This window comes from Rhinolophus sinicus, linkage group LG04 (assembly GCF_036562045.2).
Source record: "Rhinolophus sinicus isolate RSC01 linkage group LG04, ASM3656204v1, whole genome shotgun sequence".
Classification (NCBI taxonomy): domain Eukaryota; kingdom Metazoa; phylum Chordata; class Mammalia; order Chiroptera; family Rhinolophidae; genus Rhinolophus; species Rhinolophus sinicus.
In genome coordinates, this window is record NC_133754.1 from 8537993 (window position 1) to 8556252 (window position 18260).

The 18260-nt window shown below is 41.3% G+C and overlaps 1 protein-coding gene across 1 annotated transcript in view; it reads left to right on the forward strand.

Annotated features, from left to right (window-relative positions):
- VWA8 (von Willebrand factor A domain containing 8) overlaps window positions 1–18260 on the forward strand; it is a 299153-nt gene that overhangs the window by 261565 nt on the left and 19328 nt on the right. The gene's annotated exons all lie outside the window — the stretch shown is intronic.

Consider the following 18260-nt stretch of genomic DNA (forward strand, 5'->3'; position numbering starts at 1 on the left):
TATTCCCCTAAAAAGATCGATTAAGATGCTTCAGTATTTCCTAAGCAAAGTTTGTTATTTGGAGATTTTACATTTGAAATCGTGTTCTGCACAGACAACTAAGGAAGGGCTAAGTATTCTCTAACATCACAAATGAAGTGAGATTGTTTTGTGTAGAGAGAGAGAAGTCTCCTTTCAGGGGCGAAGGGAAGGGGTTTAGGAGCCAAGCTGTGCCGGCCTCTCCACTGTGTTCTGGAATCTTTAGTGTCCTTCCCAAGAAGTGTTTGATTACCTTCAGTTACACCCTGTCCCTCTTTGGTTCTTGTTTGTGATTACTCTTTTTCTTGGGGGGAGGGCATTATTTGCTAAGTATTGGGGGCATAAAGTCCTCTGATGCAGTTTTAATCTACCACCTTAACCCAAAACTGTGGCAAAGCTCCATATTTTGAAAGATCTAGATTGCATCAGGAGGTTAGGAAAAGTTCTGTCATTTCCAAGAGCAAAGGAAGAGAACAGACCTTTATAATGATTACCTAAGTTCCTAATTTCAAAATCTGGGGAATGTAAGAATTAAGTCATTTGTGTGTTTTTTAAGAAATCCATATATAGTTATTTAGGGTAAAACAGCTTAAGAATTTATATAAACTGTGTGAACATCCGAATAGCTGGATTTTCTTTTACAGTCACTCACTTAGCAGGAGTGTATTGCTATGAATACTGAGGGCAACTGCTGGGTGGGCTCTGAGCTCCCGGGCAAGACAAGACGTGAATAAGAGCCAAAGGACGATTCAAGGACGTGAGGGTGATGGGAGGCGGTGCTTGTGCTAAGACTGAAGAACGACTGTGGTTCAGTCACATCCATGTCTTCGGTCCTTGATGCACACCAGGCATTAGGGATAGAAAAATAAACGTCACCCCTGCCCTCAAAGAAGGAACTCAAGGAAGATAAAGCAGCAAAGTTTCCCAAGCTCTGTAGAGAAGTATGTGCACGGTGTGTGGGATGGGTGAGGAAAGCCTTCCCGGAGGATGTGACGCTCGAGTTCACACTTGAAAGGTGCTGAGGACTTTCCCAGGTGCTCGAGGAGTCAGGACATTCCAGACACAGGACACAGCGTGTACAAGTGCTAGTTGCTCAGCATGGCTGAGGAGAGCATGTACGTGGTGGGGGACAGCGGCAAGGGACAAGGCTGGCAGTCGTGGGGACCAGACCGGGAACGGGCCTGGGTGCCGTGAGGACGTGCACACCGCACTGGTTTGCACCCCTTGGACACACAGCCGTAGACGGGCACAAGGGCGCTTCTTTAATTGAGGGAATCTGAATCCTCGTCTGGTGTTAGTCGGGGTCTCGATGGGTATTGATGGGGCACGTGCTATAGTTCCTGTGGCAAACATCGTCCCATTTCACCCTCAGATGAACCCGTTACAGAAATGATTACCTTTACCCGAGCAGCCAAGGAAGAGAAGTCAGACCTAGTCCTGCGACGACTAACAGCAGGACACCACGTGAGCCTGGGTTAGAATGAGCCTCAGCGCCCAGGAATGACTCTCCTAACTGCCAGTGATGGCACCAGCACCAGAAAACAGTCCAGCTTTGCTTTCAGGGTCCAAAGAGAGAAATGAAACAACACTGTGATGGCTCAAGGAAAAGGACAAATAAGATTAAATAGATAGAAAACAAGAAATCAGCACCTATAAAAATATCTATAAAGTGGTTGGGGTGACTAACCTTCCAAATATTCTCCAAAAGTTTCAGCAAGGTTTTTATTCCCCTCTTTCCTAGAAAGCTGAAAAATAATAATTAGACTTAAGTAATACCAAGAAAGAGTTTTAAGATGTCAGAAAGGGAATAGACATGATTTAACCTTTGAAAAGGTGCCTCAAATGGATGTAGAATGTCCATCTCTAGAAATTTTTACAAATAATACCAGCATTTTAATAGTAGCAGGCAATTATTGAGCAATTGCCTCATGCCAGGTCTTACATATCATCATCATCATCGCAATCTCCACCGCCACCCTCACCACCATCACCACCGTCACCACCATCATCATCATCATCACCACCACAGCTTATTGGCTAATAGTACCAGCCTTGAGCTTCCCAGCCTGGGTTCTGCAAAACGGGCGCGACAGAGAAGAGAGCCATTAGGAAGGTTAACTCAGATGATCCATGGAAGCCGTGTAAAACTGTGCCTAGCAGACGCGTTCTCTGCAGGAAAATGAGCTTCATTATCCCTTTCATTGTATTCACTTGTATTCATCAGGCAGCCCGGCCATCCCAGCACCCAGACAAGTATTTTACATTCATTGTGCTGTTTAATTCTTAAAATAACTAGTAAGTACTTTCTACCTTTGATAGGTAAGGAAACTGAAACACATCAGTTATCTCAATTCTCAGAATCTTATGAAATATAGATATATTGTTCCCGCCTTACAATGAGGGAACTGAAGATTAGAAAGATGGCGTAACTTGTCTGTGGTCATGCAGCTCGTGAAGCAACCGTCTGAACCCAAAGCTCAGGTCCCTGTCATCTGCCACGTTTCTGTTATCCTCTCCCAACTCTGCAGTTCTGTAGCAAGTATAATTCTTACACATGCTCATAACACAGTCTGTGTTGTGATGCAAATGCCAACCCAGCCTGTTCAAGTGACTTTATTGTTAATCCACAGAGGTGTCACTCTGAGGAGGGCCACCTAGTCCTCGACTTCCAGAGATAGTGCTATTAAAAACACAGCTCTTGGCCTCATGTGGAATAGAAATCTTCAGAGTGTGACCAAAATGAGAAAGTTTTGATTTGGTCCCTTCCTGCCATCTTCTGCCAGTCCTGCATCTCTGATTGACTAATAACTTCCAGCTGTCTTGCCGTGTACTCCCAGTAACCGTGGGTGTTTCCTTGCTCAGCAGCACTAAATCTAGCCAGGAACGAGCAGACCGTCAGGCACAAGTTCAGGCCCACGCGTGGAGTCCGGGTAGCTGGACTGAGATTTGAGGAACAGGAAATGCTACCACTCATGTCACTGTCACTTCACCATGTGCCTCTGGTGTCACATGTGTCATTCTTCTCAATTAAGAACTCGCTGACCTTCCTCTGCTTCTTGGCCAGATCCTAGGTGACTATGAGTCCTGGTTATTGACCTTTTATGGATCCGCAGCCAGAGTTTTCTTGTTAGAACAGTAGAGTCTATAAGAACCTCAGTTACACTTGGTTGAGAACCTGGATCTCTGAATCCAGCATTCCCCAGCAAAAGAAAATATCCATGCCGACAAATGCCACTGATTTTCATCACACCTTCTCTCCGGTGTTTTGCTGATCTATAGTCAGTACTTTCCTCCTGAGGCTAAGCGGAGTGAGCCTTTCTCTGACAGCTTTGGCTTACAGGATAGCTCCACGAACTAACAGTTATGGTCCTGTTTTTTCCTTCAGTGCTTCAAAACTGAGCTGGTGTTCAGATAGATAAAATGTGTTCCTGAGCACTGACATGTGACCTCCATTGTGTGTGGCACCGAGGGCACAAAGCTAGTAAGATACTGTCACTGACCTCAGGAAGGTTCTAGTCTCAAGGTGGGGAAGATGGGCACCTGACCACATCGTTTCCGTTTAATATGGGAGGTGTCTGCGTAGAGGGACGTGTGGGAAGCAGTGGAAGTCCAGAGGAAAGGGCGTCTAGGATAGATTTTGAAGGAAGGGCTGCGTGAGCTGAGGCGTGAAGGAACATCAGTCTCGACCAGACAGAGAAGGGTGGAACAGTGCCCCAGCAGCGGGCACAGCATTGATAAGGCAGGGCACTGTGGTCTCAGGTATGAGCTGAGAGCCCATCTCAGGTGTGAGCAGGATACCACCCTGTGTGAAATGCACACAGGGACTCGGGGCTTAGAGGCAGGCAGGGGCCAGGCAAGGAACTTGACTTTATTCTGAGCACCCACTTTGCTCTTCTGTAAAGATCAGAAAGCATTTCCCCATTCCTTTTATTTAATCTCTAATAATTGTGTTTTGTCAGGTAGACATTTATTGAATATTTTGCCTAAGAGTTCTTGCTTTCAACAACTAATGTAGGGAAGAGGACGCACGTGTAGCTGTAATAGAAGACACAATATGATAAATGCCACAGAAAGGTTTTAAACAAAGTGCTACAATTACGTAGACAAATATGCAAGTAATTTCTAAGCTGGACATTTAGGGCAAACTCACAAAGGAAATGCCATGTGAGCTGGACCAGGAAGGAGCATGGTTTCATTTCTCTTCTAAGGGTAGGGCTGGAAGGATGGTCTTGACCAAAGCTTCTGTGGAGAGAGAGGGTCCAGGGTTTTTTTCAGTTGGTCATGGACAAATACTTTTATGAAACTAGAAATAAGTGACTGAAAAAAAATGATATAAAAAGTAATAGACAAAATACAAGCCCTTACTACTTAGTATCAGATTCAACAAACATCAAATGACTTTGCCATATTGCCATGCAAGTTTCTAAATCCTTACTGTCCATGTCTGTTATTTATTTCATCACAGACCAGTAGTAATAAGGGTTCATACACAGAAGGCAGTGTGTGGAGCTCTGGTCTGGACAGAAGAAACCTGTCTGCAGAAGACAAGACGGGAATACAAGGCTGTTTGGAGAACGGCACACGTCTCCGCGTGACTAGAGCTCGGAGTTTGGGGTGGGCTTGGGGGCAGGAGGTAGTGGGAGAGATACCCAGAGAGAAGGTGCATCCCCAAGGGCCTTGAGCAGCTTGCTGACTGGATTCTGACATCAGTGAGGAGCGTGACCATGACTGAGACAGGGAGTGGTATGGTTCTACCTTCTGTAGGAAGGAGGGAGAAAGTATCAGAGAAGAGAGCAGCGGAAGCCAGGAATTCAAGTCATAAAATGACTCCACTTACTCAGGTGGCAGTGATGGGAATCTGGGCCAGGGTAACTGAAATGAACATGGAAAGGATGGGACAGCCTGGAGGTAGGACAGCAGACGGTGCGTGATTGGATGTGGGGTGAGGGGGATGGTGAGGTTTTCAAGCCCTGGAGGAGAGAAATAGGAAACCCAGAAAGAGAAGAGACCTATGGAAAAAGCAGGTGTTTGGTTTGGATGTTATTTTGTTTTCTCACCACTGAGACACCTATGTAAAAATGTCCAGCACGACATTTGAAGAATGTGAAGATGTGAATCTGGAGTTCAGGACCACGGTTAGGACCAGAAAGGGTGGTATCTTCACAGAGATCCATGTCTGTATTTTTACGGTCATCTGTGTAGCGGAACAGCCAAGGCCAGGGTGAGAGTACAGAGCAGAGAGAGAGGACAGGTAATGCCAGCCATATTGGGGATGTCTGCAATCACTCAGCACTCAGCACATGGCATCAGTGGCCATGACAGGATGACTTCACCTGAGCACAGCCTAGAAATACAGTCCTGACCTGCAGGCTGCATGAGCCGAGGCACCTAACTCAGTATTTCCTGGATGACCCTTAAAATGATCAAAATGAGAAAAAGCTGTACACAGTGACAAACCTGTACACAGTGACAAACAGGAGTAATTAGGGAAGAGCACTAGTGACATGCAAGAAGCTCTGAAGAATGTCTGCTACACCAAGTGTGATGAGACCTCTCTGAATGATGGGACCAAAGACAACTTGAAACCCTTCCTGAGAAATAGCATCACCAGCGTCGAAGTACCCTAGACCCAGCAGAATCACGTTAGCATCCCTGCCTTGGAGAGGCAGGGAGCAGAAGAGAAAGGCCTGGAGCTGGTGAGAAGCAGATCACTTGACCTACACTGTGTCACTGCCAAGCAGCAGCATTTGAAAGCAGCAGCCTTGGGGGAGTCATGGGCTGGGGGAGTCTGGGTTTTATGCAGTGGCTGCAACAGGCAGAAAGCTGGGTGGGGACTAACGCTGGGCAAGGGGCCAGACCAGCCTGCACTTACGCTTGGCTTGAAGACTAGATCAGACACATGCCAAGTGGCCCCACTGCAATGGCCTTTCCAAACGAAATAAGAAACCATGTGGAGATGAAGTTCTCCTGCTGTGACGACGGTCTTTAGTTGTGTACATTCGGGTGAGCTACTAACCCCAGTTTAAAATCTTCAAGGGGCAGTCTAATAACAAAGTGAAGAGTAAATGCAGCCAAGGAGAACCCATCTCATCTGTTCAGCCACCTCATCATTCGAGAATAAGGACACCAGGAAATGAAATACGATGGGATCTATGAATTATTCTGCAGTGAGGCAGACGAGTAACGAGCCTTTGAGATTAGAGGAAGAAGACGCTCCTGGGCTACAATATTTTCTTCAGAAAACACCAGATGTTTAGAAAACATCTGCTCTGTGTTCCCAGAATTCAAAGAAATTTCAAGTATGTGAAATGAGACATGGAATTAAAAGGATCTGGCTAAGACGCAAGCAGAAATAACAAGGGAGATAGATGCAGTAAGGAAAAGTTACAAGAAAACTAAGAATGCAGAGCCCAAACTGAGATCTACATTACAAGCAGAAAGAACAGACCGATCCAGTGTTAAGTCTAAGTACTAACATGAATGGAAAACTTGAACTGTTATTACAGAGGTTGGAGCCATAAGAAAGCTGAGCAATTAAAACAGAGCAGAGAGCTAACATACAGAGCCACGAGCCATCCCAATAGGTCAAACAATGCCCAGCCCATGGTAAGTGCTCAGCAAATACATGAACCGAGGAGGCCACCAAAAAGGACACACAGACACTGATCAAAGTCATAACAAAAGAAAAGTGTGCTGGGCTGAGCACTGGCCTATGTATGGATCACTGGACTTTACTGAGTAACCGGCAAAGTTAATGAAGAGAGACCAGCACCCTACCACAGCCTCATGGAGTTGTAACTTTTCAAAAACAAAGAAAATGTCCTAAAAGCATACAAGCAGGCGAAAAACAAGCTATTATCAGAGAAAGAACAATTAATCTTGCATTAGTTGTCCCTGAAACATTGAATGCCAGAAGATAGTGAGACAACGTCTGCAGGATTTGCGGGAGCAATGGGGGAGTCGTGACCAAAGAGTTCTGTACTCAGCCAAAGTACAAAGGAGACAGAAAGACATTTTCACATACTCAGAGACTTCAAATACATGTCACTTGAGTAGGCCTTTTGAAAATAACTTTGAAGTAAATATATATACACATACGTACACACATACATTCGAGGTTTAACAATTAAGTTCGCGAATGTGTTGCAACCATGTCACTAACCTTTTTTGATATCACAGGGATTATTCATTATGAATTTGTACCAACTGGACAAACAGTTAACCAAGTTTACTATTTGGAAGCGCTGAAAAAGCCACGTGAAAAAGTTAGACGACCTGAACTTTTCACCAACAATTCATGGCTGTTGCATCACGACAATGCACCAGCTCACACGGCACTGTCTGTGAGGGAGTTTTTAGCCAGTAAACAAATAACTGTATTGGAACACCCTCCCTACTCACCTGATCTGGCCCCCAGTGACTTCTTTCTTTACCCGAAGATAAAGGAAATATTGAAAGGAAGACATTTGGATGACATTCAGGACATCAAGGGTAATACAATAACAGCTCTGATGGCCATTCCAGAAAACGAGTACCAAAATTGCTTTGAAGGGTGGACTAGATGCTGACATCAGTGCAGAGCTTCCCAAGGGGAGTACTTGGAAGGTGACCATAGTGATATTCAGCAATGAGGTGTGTAGCACTTTTTCTAGGATGAGTTCACAAACTTAATTGTCAGGCCTCGTATATATGCACATACGAGTATACTCGTGTATAAGAGAGTAGTCAAAATTGCTTAAGAATGGGAAATTTGCTATAAAAGGATTATTGGAAGCAGTTAAACACAGAATCAGGTCTAAATAATTGTGGTAAATATGTTTAAAAGAAAACTCAAATATCAAGAATAATAACTTTGAAAAAATACACAATATAAAAAATAGTGAATTTAATCATAATAAACAGGGCTAAATTCTCCTATTATCTCACAAATTAAACAAAAATCAAGAAGTTGATATAGAAAAGTAGAAGGAAGCAAACAAAGAGTGTGATCATTTATGTTACATACAAAAGAGACAAGTACTATTTCATTCCTAAAAATAGAGAAAATAAAAGCTCCATCAGGCTGTTTAAACACTTAAACATGCTGGTATTTTAAAATGTATTTCTTGCACATATGCGATGTTTTCATAAAAATTCCTCTGTGTGGAGAAGGGAATGTCAGGGGTCCAGGGTTGAAGCAGGGAGGCCAGTTAGGAGGCTAATTGCAGTGTCCAGGTGAGAGAAAAGGGTGGTTGGACGAGGGGTCAGTGTGGAGATGGGAAGAGATGGGACGATTCTCCCCTACTGGCCAGTAGACCAGGTGTGACATGTCAAAGAGGAGGACGGGGGCTGCCCTTGGGGAGAGCTGGGGGGGTACGGGGGTGCTGGGGCTCAGTTTTGAGCTGTGAAGTTGAGGTGCCTGTCATGTTGGCACACTGAGAGGCGTAGTCCCAGCTCCTTGAAGGAAAGACATGAAATTGGTTTCGTTCATGAAAGCTAATTGTAACATGGCAACAAATTGTCATCCAAAGTAATAGTTTAGTTTCACATCAGCATTCAAGAGTACAAACTCTTCTAACCGGAATCGCCTTTGTTAAACACACAAATCACTGTTTTCCCTTGCAATGAGATGTTGCTTCAGGAAACGGGGATTTCTTTGAAATGGGAAGATCTGTATCTTTTCTCTTCTTGGAAACACTGTTTCACTATGTAAAGCAGCTAGCAGGCATTTAGTAAAATATTTTCACTATGTCAAAATGTTGAGAACCACAAGGATAAATGTTGTATTGTTTCCACTGATTTATACTTTGTTATTGATAAATATTGTACCAAAATTGACCTTAATCTAGCATAACTTTTTTGCTCAAAATGGTACAGATTAATAGCATAAAAAGTATATACATTGGTTGAACATGGAGAAATGTTCAAATAATGGGAGCTGATGTTTAAGAAAAGAATCACTGCTCCCAGGTCTCCTCAAACATCCGTTCATACATATTGATCCACCCAGCAGTTTTTCATGGATGATCCTCTATACGCTTCAGTCTGTAGAATGTATATGCCTTCTGCAAATATTGCTACTTAAGTCTTTCTAATCTCTTCACTAAAAAAATTCTGAATAATAGAAAATTGGCTTGTTTGTAGAGTTTATAGATCTTGGAAGTCTTGACTAACTATCACCCAAATAAGTGAAGACTGAAGATTAATCAGAATACTTTCATTGCTGAAGTCACAAGACTGTCACAAACCACAAGATAATTGGTTTTTGTCAGATTTATTCCTCCTAATGACCTCACTGCTACAGGTGTGTGTGTGTGTGTATGTGTGTGTGAGTGTGTCAGTACATGTATGTGTGCGTGTGTGTGTGTGTGTGTGTGTACTTTCTGGCTAACAAATTATTTCCCAGAAAATGAATTAATCAGAATACATCATCCTCCGAGCATTTCAATTAGTCTGTATTCTTTCTGTGAAAGTAATAAAACTATATTTCTCTTTTAGAAAGTCTGTAACATACACCTTTTACTAGTGAAACCTAGATTTATATATAATGAATTCTCATCAATATGAACTTGTTGTATAATACAAAACAGATGGACATATTTATAAGAATACTTCATGCAACAGGAACATACAAGAAAGAACATGTTTGGCCCTTTGTTATAAATAAAAGCACGTATCTAAATACAGTAAGAACTTACTATTTAAAGAAGTATTTCGATGAGTCCTATAAAACACAGAGTCCAAAATAAAAAGTACTTCCATTCCGGCCCGCAGTAAGTTTTTAAAGAGCGCCCCCTCCAACCCACTGCCCCTCCCGCATCCATTCTGTTTGAGCTTTGAGTTTCCAAGCAGTGGTAGGCTGGCTTGATGGCAGATAATAAATGATCTGTTCATATGTATCTGCAAGTTACATATTTGAAAACTAACAAATAGTGCTACTATTATAAAAATGCCCAATAGTTCTGGATCAAAAGACTAGTACATGCTTTCTCTTCTCAAAAACAAAAACTACTGTTTTATGTTCCGGAAAATATCAAGGACAAGCAAAACCAAAAGTAATTCATTTATCTACAAATAAAAGTACAAAGGAAAGCAATATACTATATGCCCACCAGAGTGGCTAAAATTTAGAAGGAGGAGGAAGAGGAGGAGGGGGAGGAGGAGCTGTCAGTATCAAGTGGTGGTGAGGACAAAAGCAAAACGACCTTCGTACCCTGCTTGTGGAAATGTAAGTTGGAAAAGAAACTTTGGAAAACTGTTTAGTGGTCTCTACGAAAGCTGATCATATCCAGCATTTCCATCCAACAGAAATACTCACCTGTCTGCTCCCAAAGACACGTTCAGGAATATTCATGGGGCATTATTTATAATGGCCCCAACCTGGAAACAACACAGTGGAGAATATAAACAAACCATGACAAAATTATACAGTTGAGTATTGTCACAGCAATGAAAGACAATGAACAACACAGGTAAGTCTCCCAGGAATAATGCTGAGCCAAAGAAGCCAGACACAGAAGAGCACGTAGCATATGGTGCCATGTTTATTGGGTTCAAAAACAGGCCAAGCTCATGTATGGTGGCAGAAGTCAGAATAAAGGCTTGCCTTTGGCGGGGGACGGTGGGGTCCAGGAGAGGCTGTGGAGGTGTGTGAGGCCAGGGTGTGTTCACGTTTAGTGTCCGTTGACCGCTGCGCGTAAGATGTATGCACTGTACTACAAGTATGTAATACTTAAATTTTAAAAGTTTGCCCCCCAAAGAAAGAGTAAGAAAGGATAGCAGATTTATTGAGAAAAGCATATCCGTTACCTTACTCTCACCCCAGTCTCACTAAGTCCTTTTATTGGCATAGGTAGTGGAAACAGCCCTCAGCTAGACGGTGCCTTGAGGGAAGATAACCACGAGTAGGAAATGAAGCAACAGCAGTGTAAGCACATTAAATCCTGAAATCCCTAGGTTCTCCCGTGATGGTGAATCCAGAGACAGCAGACGAACGTAATCTGCTAAGGAGAAATATTTCATAATTCTGTAACCTCCTTACCAAGGGCGACACCCTGCTCATGAGGCAGCTCCCAGCGGGTACAAGCTTCGTCGGGGTCCTGGCCTCCATGCGCCCACCGGTGGAGCACACACACCTGCCTGGTCCACACCTGCCCCGTCCAGCTTGTCTGACCAGCAGCCGTTGTCGGTCAGCTTCCAGTGCTGCTGGCTCACCGGTTCCGCCCCCACTCCCGGCCCTGGTGGAGCTGCACGCGGCGTGGACGTGACCCATGGGCCTGAATGCATTAGCCTGTCCCACTCTGAAGGCCGCCTCAGAAGGCACCTGCTTTTGAGCCTGGGCTTTCGGTCTCGCAGTAAAGACATTTAGAATCGGAGGGGGAGGAGGGAAGGAGGCCCCGCTGTTATCATTTTCACTAACTATTAGCATGCACACCAAAATAAGAATTCTGCAGCGCGGCGGGGTTAGTTGTTTGACAGACCTTCCCTGGGTCATGGCTCTGTTGGTGTTTACCACTCCTATCTTCTCCCTTCTGTGTCCCAAAAGTCACACCACCTGTGATTCCCTTGTTGTGCCTTTAGTCTCTGACACGATCTGGAATTCACATCCATAAAGGCAGGATTTGTAAACCTCTCGTGAGGAGTTAACAGTTGTTCCCTGTATAGTCTTGAAGAACTGCCTCATAATAAAGTAGCTTTGAGAGTTAACTCTGCTGGCCAGTGACACTTCTATGCTGCAAGCCCTACTGAAGAAAACTGAAGAAAAAATTCTCCTGGTAAATGATAAATGGACTAGGGTAGGTTAGTCAAATGTAGCAATAACTAAAATAGCAAACCTTAATGACTCCAGATTGCCTTATTTTAGTGGGATCTTTATAAACACATCTAGAGGAAAATCCATTAAATAATTGTATTTAGATAATACTCCTATCTGATTGGCATAAAGCATGCAACTGTGGTATTCTTTGGCAATCTTAAATTTAAATCTTACGAGTAGGAGTATAAAATTGCATGATGGAATGCTTTCCTGGATATGACATTTAGTAAATTGTATCACTTTTGGTAATATGGACATTTGTTTCTATAGTTTTACTTAATTGTGTCTGTATGCTTATTCATATTTTTAGGTACTCTTCAAAAATACATATCCATATCATAAGCATTCATCTGTTGATATAAATAATGAGCTCTCTTTAAAATTCTAATGTCCTGAATGTTCCTAGTATAATAATATTTCTTAGACCTGGCCAATTTGGATAACAATGTGAATTGCTGAGTGTCTCAGACAGCTGGTTGGGAGATTTCAGTGTCCCCAAAACTCTAGATGATTAAAGGAAAGACTTTCATCAAGTTACACGTCCTTGGGCACATAGGTGTTCTGTGCTTCTTTGGAGTGCTGGTGTTGGAGCAGAAAAGTGATGAGGTTTGGAAAGCAATCGCTGGTTTCCTGTAACTGATCACCCACCCAAGTCTCTCATCATGCTTAACATCAGTGGAAAACTAGCTCAACAAGCTGCATTAAGACTATTGTGAAAATAAATATGGAATGAACTGTTTTCTAAGAAATTATTTCCCCCATCATTTATTGCATTTAACAGATAATTCACCTATTTCTATTATAGAGAAATAGATTTACTGCCAAAAAACCACATTTCTTCAAAGTCACTTTTCAGCATCCTTAATCAACTTGTTTTTAGAAGCTTACAAATTGGAGCCAACTCCCAGTTACTTGAGAAAATATGACTGTCCTCACCACTGTGATATAATTAAGACAAGGCAAAGGGTATAAAACTAATTGGCAAATCCTTCTCTTAGTACTAATGATTTTCATTACTAATCAAATGCAGACTGATAACATTCACTGACAAAGTGCCCCTTCATTTTGAAGTTGGGATTACTGAGACCCAGAGAATCTTAATAACTTGACCCAAAGTGAGCCAGGACTGGAATTCTCATATGCTAAATCCTAACCTGACGCTTTTTCTCCCATGATCCACTCTTTGTCCCAAGCACTAAGTTCCTAAAATGAAAACAGATTCTGCACAGTAAAGAGTTATCATTATAGGGCAGCCAGTTAGCTCAGTCAGTTAGAGCGTGGTGCTGACAACACCAAGTTGCCAGTTCAATCTCCGCATGGGCCACTGTCAGCTGCACCCTCCTTAAAAATAATAAATAAATAAATAAATAAATAAATAAATAAATAAATACCATGTTTCCCCGAAAATAAGACCTCGCCGGACCATCAGCTCTAATGAGCCTTTTGGAGCAAAAATCAATGTAAGACCCAGTATATTATATTATATTATGTTAATATTAATATTATAAAGTCCTGGTCTTATAGTAAAATAAGACTGGGTCTTATATTAATTTTTGCTCCAAAAGACTCATTAGAGCTGACGGTCTGACTAGGTCTTATTTTCAGAGAAACACGGTAAATAAATAAATAAATAAAACAGAAATTTTTTTAAAAAAAGAGTTATCGTTATATTTATCACTAGATTCTTTAGAAACAGACTTCATTTTTTTTTTAGGCCAGTTTTAGATTCACAGCAAAATTGAGCGGAGAGTTTCTGCTCACACCTCCACACACGCACAGCCTCCCCCATTATCAACATCCCCCTGTAGACATTTGTTATAATTGATGAGCCTAAATTGACACATTACTATCACCCAAAGTCCATAGTTTACATTATGGTTGACTCCTGCTGTTGTACATTCTATGGGTTTGGACAAATGACATGTACCCATCATTATGGTATCATATAGAGTATTTTCACTGCCCTAAAAAGCCGCTTGGCACCTCCTGTGCACCCCTCCCCACAACACTTGGAAACCACTGATCTTTTTACTGTTTCTATAGTTTTGTCTTTCCCAGGACGTCATATAGTTGGAATCCTATTATATGTAGCTTTTTCAGATAGACTTCTTTCACTTAGTAATAAGCGTTTAAGTTTCCTCCATGTCATTCCATGGCTTGATAGCTCCTTTCTTTTTAGCACTGAATAATATCCCATTGTCTGTACGGACCACAGTTTAATTATCCATCACTTACTGAAGGACATCTTGGTTGCTCCCAAGTTTGGGCAGTTATGAATAAAGCTGCTATAAACATCCATCTGCAGGTTTTTGTGTGGACATAAGTTTTCAATTCATTTGGGTAAATAACCAAGGAGTGCGATTGCTGAGTTGAATGGTAAGGATATGTTTAGTTTTGTAAGAAACTGCCAGACTGCCTTCTAAAGTGACTGTAGCATTTTGCATTCCCGCCAACAATGAATGGAACTTGCTGTTTGCTCCACATCCTCGTCAGCACTTGCTGTTGTCAGTGTTTGGGATTTGGACAATTCTTAATGTGTGTATATCTTATCCTCATTGCATTTCCCTAATGACATATGAAATGAAGCATCTTTTTATATGCTTATTTGCCATCTGTATATTTTCTTTAGTAAGGTGTCTATTCAGAACTTTTCCCCATTTTTTAATCAAGTTGTTCATTTTCTTAGTGTTGGGGTTTAAGAGGTTTTTGTATATTTTGAATAACAGCCTTTTATCAGTTATGTCTTTTGCAAATATTTCCTCCCAGTCTGTGGCTTGTCTTCTCATTCTCTGGATAGATTTTTTAGTAAGATGAAGTTTGGTACATATTACATTTTGAGGGGAAAGTAATGGTTGCAGCCATCACTGCAAAGACAAGAAGATCATGACACCATTTTAGTAGTTTGTTTGTAGTAGGAAGCAAACTTCAGAGAGAGGCCAGGCCTTTTTTAGTGCATTTCAACAAAATCCCTAACTTATTTCTATGCACATTGAAGTTGCTCTCCATAACTGGCAAGTTGTCACAAAGGTGTTTCTTAAAAATATAAAAGGATTTTTTTAATCTTTTTGAGGAAAAAAAGAATTTATTTTTGTTAGTTTTTTTAATTGTGGAAGTCACAAGTTCATTATATGAAAGTTGGAAAATACAGAGCATAAAAGAAGAAAGCAATACCACCCATGATTCCACAACTCAAAAGTAACCGTGACTATTAACATTTTTATTTTCTCCCACATATTTTTCTTTGTATGTATGTAATTTACATGCATATACATTGAGATGAAACTGTATATACCTGCTTTCATAGCATACTTTTATCACTTAACATTTTACAGTAAGCAATCACCTTTCCTTCAATAAATTTTTATTGAATACCTACTATGTATCAAGCATTGTTCTTGATGGTAGAGTTACATAGGATTCTTATCCCATGACCTTTACTTTCCAGGGGAACAGGTAGATAATAGAGACAAAGAGATAAATAATACATTTGTAAACGGTGATAAGTATGAAGAAAGTAAAACAAAGTAATGACTAGACAATGAACAATCCTTTTTGTTTTTTCTTTTTTAATAACCCATATTCATGATCCAGGCCTCTTTAATTCTTTTAGGATTGACAGTATAATCTCTAGTCTTATCCTAAACTGCGATATTCTCTACGCTTACTATTTGGTTAACCTGAGAGTTACATATTGTACTTATTTAAATTACATGTGGCTAGAAATTTAACGGCTTCCCTTGAACTTCTGGATAGGTATACAGTCTCTGGGAGATTGTTTTTCATAGTACATGAACCAGTCACCCCAACTTCTGCTAGCTTTAAGCATGTTGTGATCTATTTTATGAAATGTAGAGGTGTCTCTTCTCTTTAATTGCAAGGCCTAGCCTGTGACATGCAGTCCTCTGTGCATATGCCTTCCTAACCAATTTAAACCCACATTCCTCTTCTCAGGGACTCTTACCTTTGTAGGTCTTATTGGAGATGCGGTCATTTCTATAGCAAAGAATCTTGCTTCACTTATAGTATATTTGCATACTAACCATGTCTTTGCTCATTATTCTAATCCTCTATTGTAGTGACATGTTTTTTCATCCATTTAAAATAATAATTAGGAATTTTAGTTCAAATTGAAAGTCAATTGTCTGGGAATTGTGGAAACAATTCAGTGAGCTCATATCTGCTGTGCTCAGCCAAAGTCACGTGTATGACAACCTCCAGGTATGACAACCAGGTCACAATTAACCCCTCTGCCTGTTAATCTTGGCAAGGTTCTTTTGCTTCATTAAAAGGTATATTCTGTTTTGAGAAACACCAAAATGTAGGGAAGGGAGTAGAATTATTACTTAAAATTTTGGTATTTTACAGTTCCTCAGTGGTGAGACGGTGGGGGTTTTAATTTATTTTTGCTACAGTTGTAATCTGCATTAAAAAGCACAAAGACTACTTAATCTGTAGCCATTGCAATGTTTCTTTATAGAGTGGGAGTATCGCTGGTTAACAAAGCCATGTAGTGGCTAGTGGATTGGGCAGGGGGTCCTCAGGGTCATTGTTTCGTCAAGGAATTGATGACACTTGGAAAATCAATGCTTGATGATTGCAGTGATTCAGCAGTTATGTAATATGTCGTGTAATCTCGTAATCTGTTGTGTTATCCCATATTCCTCTTATACCCACTGTAGAATCCAACTTACATGCCACTTAGATAGCTGCTAACTACTGCTACCACATTCCCTGTGCTTTCTGCAGTTCCCAGCCTGGACTAGTCTGTGGAAGCTGGTGCTCTGCAGTTAGGTACCTGCAAGAGTCATAGAATCTCAGGATGGAAAGGTACCTAAATGGTCATCCACAATCATGTTTCCAGCATAAAGTATCCTGGGAACCTGAGGAATTATGCATTCCAGACATTAGGAATGACAGGGAAGAGGAGACAGGAACTGGGCCCCAATCACCATTGCAGGGCTGAGGCCTGAGAAAGACAGCACTGTGTGTGTGGGAAAGGATTCTAGAAGGCTCTGCTCACCCCATCCTCCTACCACCTGGAGCTGCAGATCTTTATCAAGTTCCATGAGCTCTTTGAGCTATGCTCCAGTGAGTCCCATTTTCCTGTGAGGTGATGGGGTTCTTACCAAGAACACACAGTAGGACAGAGCATACCCCCAAGGGGCACATTCCTGGTAATTCCTAAGTTAACTGCCTACCACATTCAATATCTTTATGCTGGCAGCTTAGGAGTTTTCCTCTCTTTATGTTCACGGTAATATATCTGTCTTCAAATATGGTAATTTTGTATCTATTCGCAGCAAGGGTATCAGGAACAAGAAAACAACAAATAATACCACCCAGAGTTATACTGTGTGGAACTTCTTTGTATTGTATGATGGTTCATCTGCCCCTAAAATAGACCCTGGCTGCCTAGAGATTGGCTTTGCATTTTCAATGGCAGTGCTGTCATACAGCCACCTCCAATGAAACAGTGATGGAAGTGTGTTTAAATTAATGTGGATTTGCTTATCATACTGTGTCCCACCTGATGTTGGTGACAGTGATGACGATGACAATGATGATGATGATGATGATGATACCACCTAACATAGGTTGCCAGGCCCTTTCTCAGCCAATTCCATGTAGTAACTCATTTAGCCTTCACAATAGCTCATTACAGTAGAGACCAGTATTATCTTCATTTAAGAGATGAGGACACTGAAATGCAGACTGTTTGAGTAACTTGTTTGAGGTCACATATCTGATCATGGTGAAGGGAGGATTGGAACTAGGCTGTTTGACTCCAGAACACAGGATCTTAACTATGACTACTAGAGTTTGCATGCATAAAAGTATTTTAGCTATTCTTCCCACTTCTTAATATAAATATAATCCGTGGCTGTTATAATCGTATGATTAAGAGATTATAATTTTTTTATCATTTAACTACTATCTTAGTCCACCTGGCAGAGTTGTAAGTTATTGTGGGAAAGTAGTATGTGGAAGTACCTTTAGATTTCTGAGTATAGATGATTGGAGAGACGTGGGGTACAAAACGTTCGTGTATTCTTGTTTTTAGCTGTTCCCATTTGCACTGCATGCACAGAGAACTTGAGTTGCAACTTCTTTTCCAAAAGGAAGACTTCCGAAGATCATGTTTTCTCGGTGCTTGCAGACAGTGTTAAAAAGTTAAAGTTGATTGTTTTGCTACCTAATAAATTTCCTAGGAGTACGGTGACCTAAAAGCCATAAGAAATGCATCGCCATTACATTTCCAGATATTGCACATTTCTCAAGAGGGCCTCTGCGTACTGTTTTGCCATTGGTGTGTTTTAAGTGAGTTCATTTTATCATCCCATATGTTAAAACAATTAAGATTGACAAAATCCACACAAAGGGCATTTGTTTGTCAGCAGAGCAGAAATCAGTCCAATTATGAAACTATTCATGCAAAAACATCACTTGC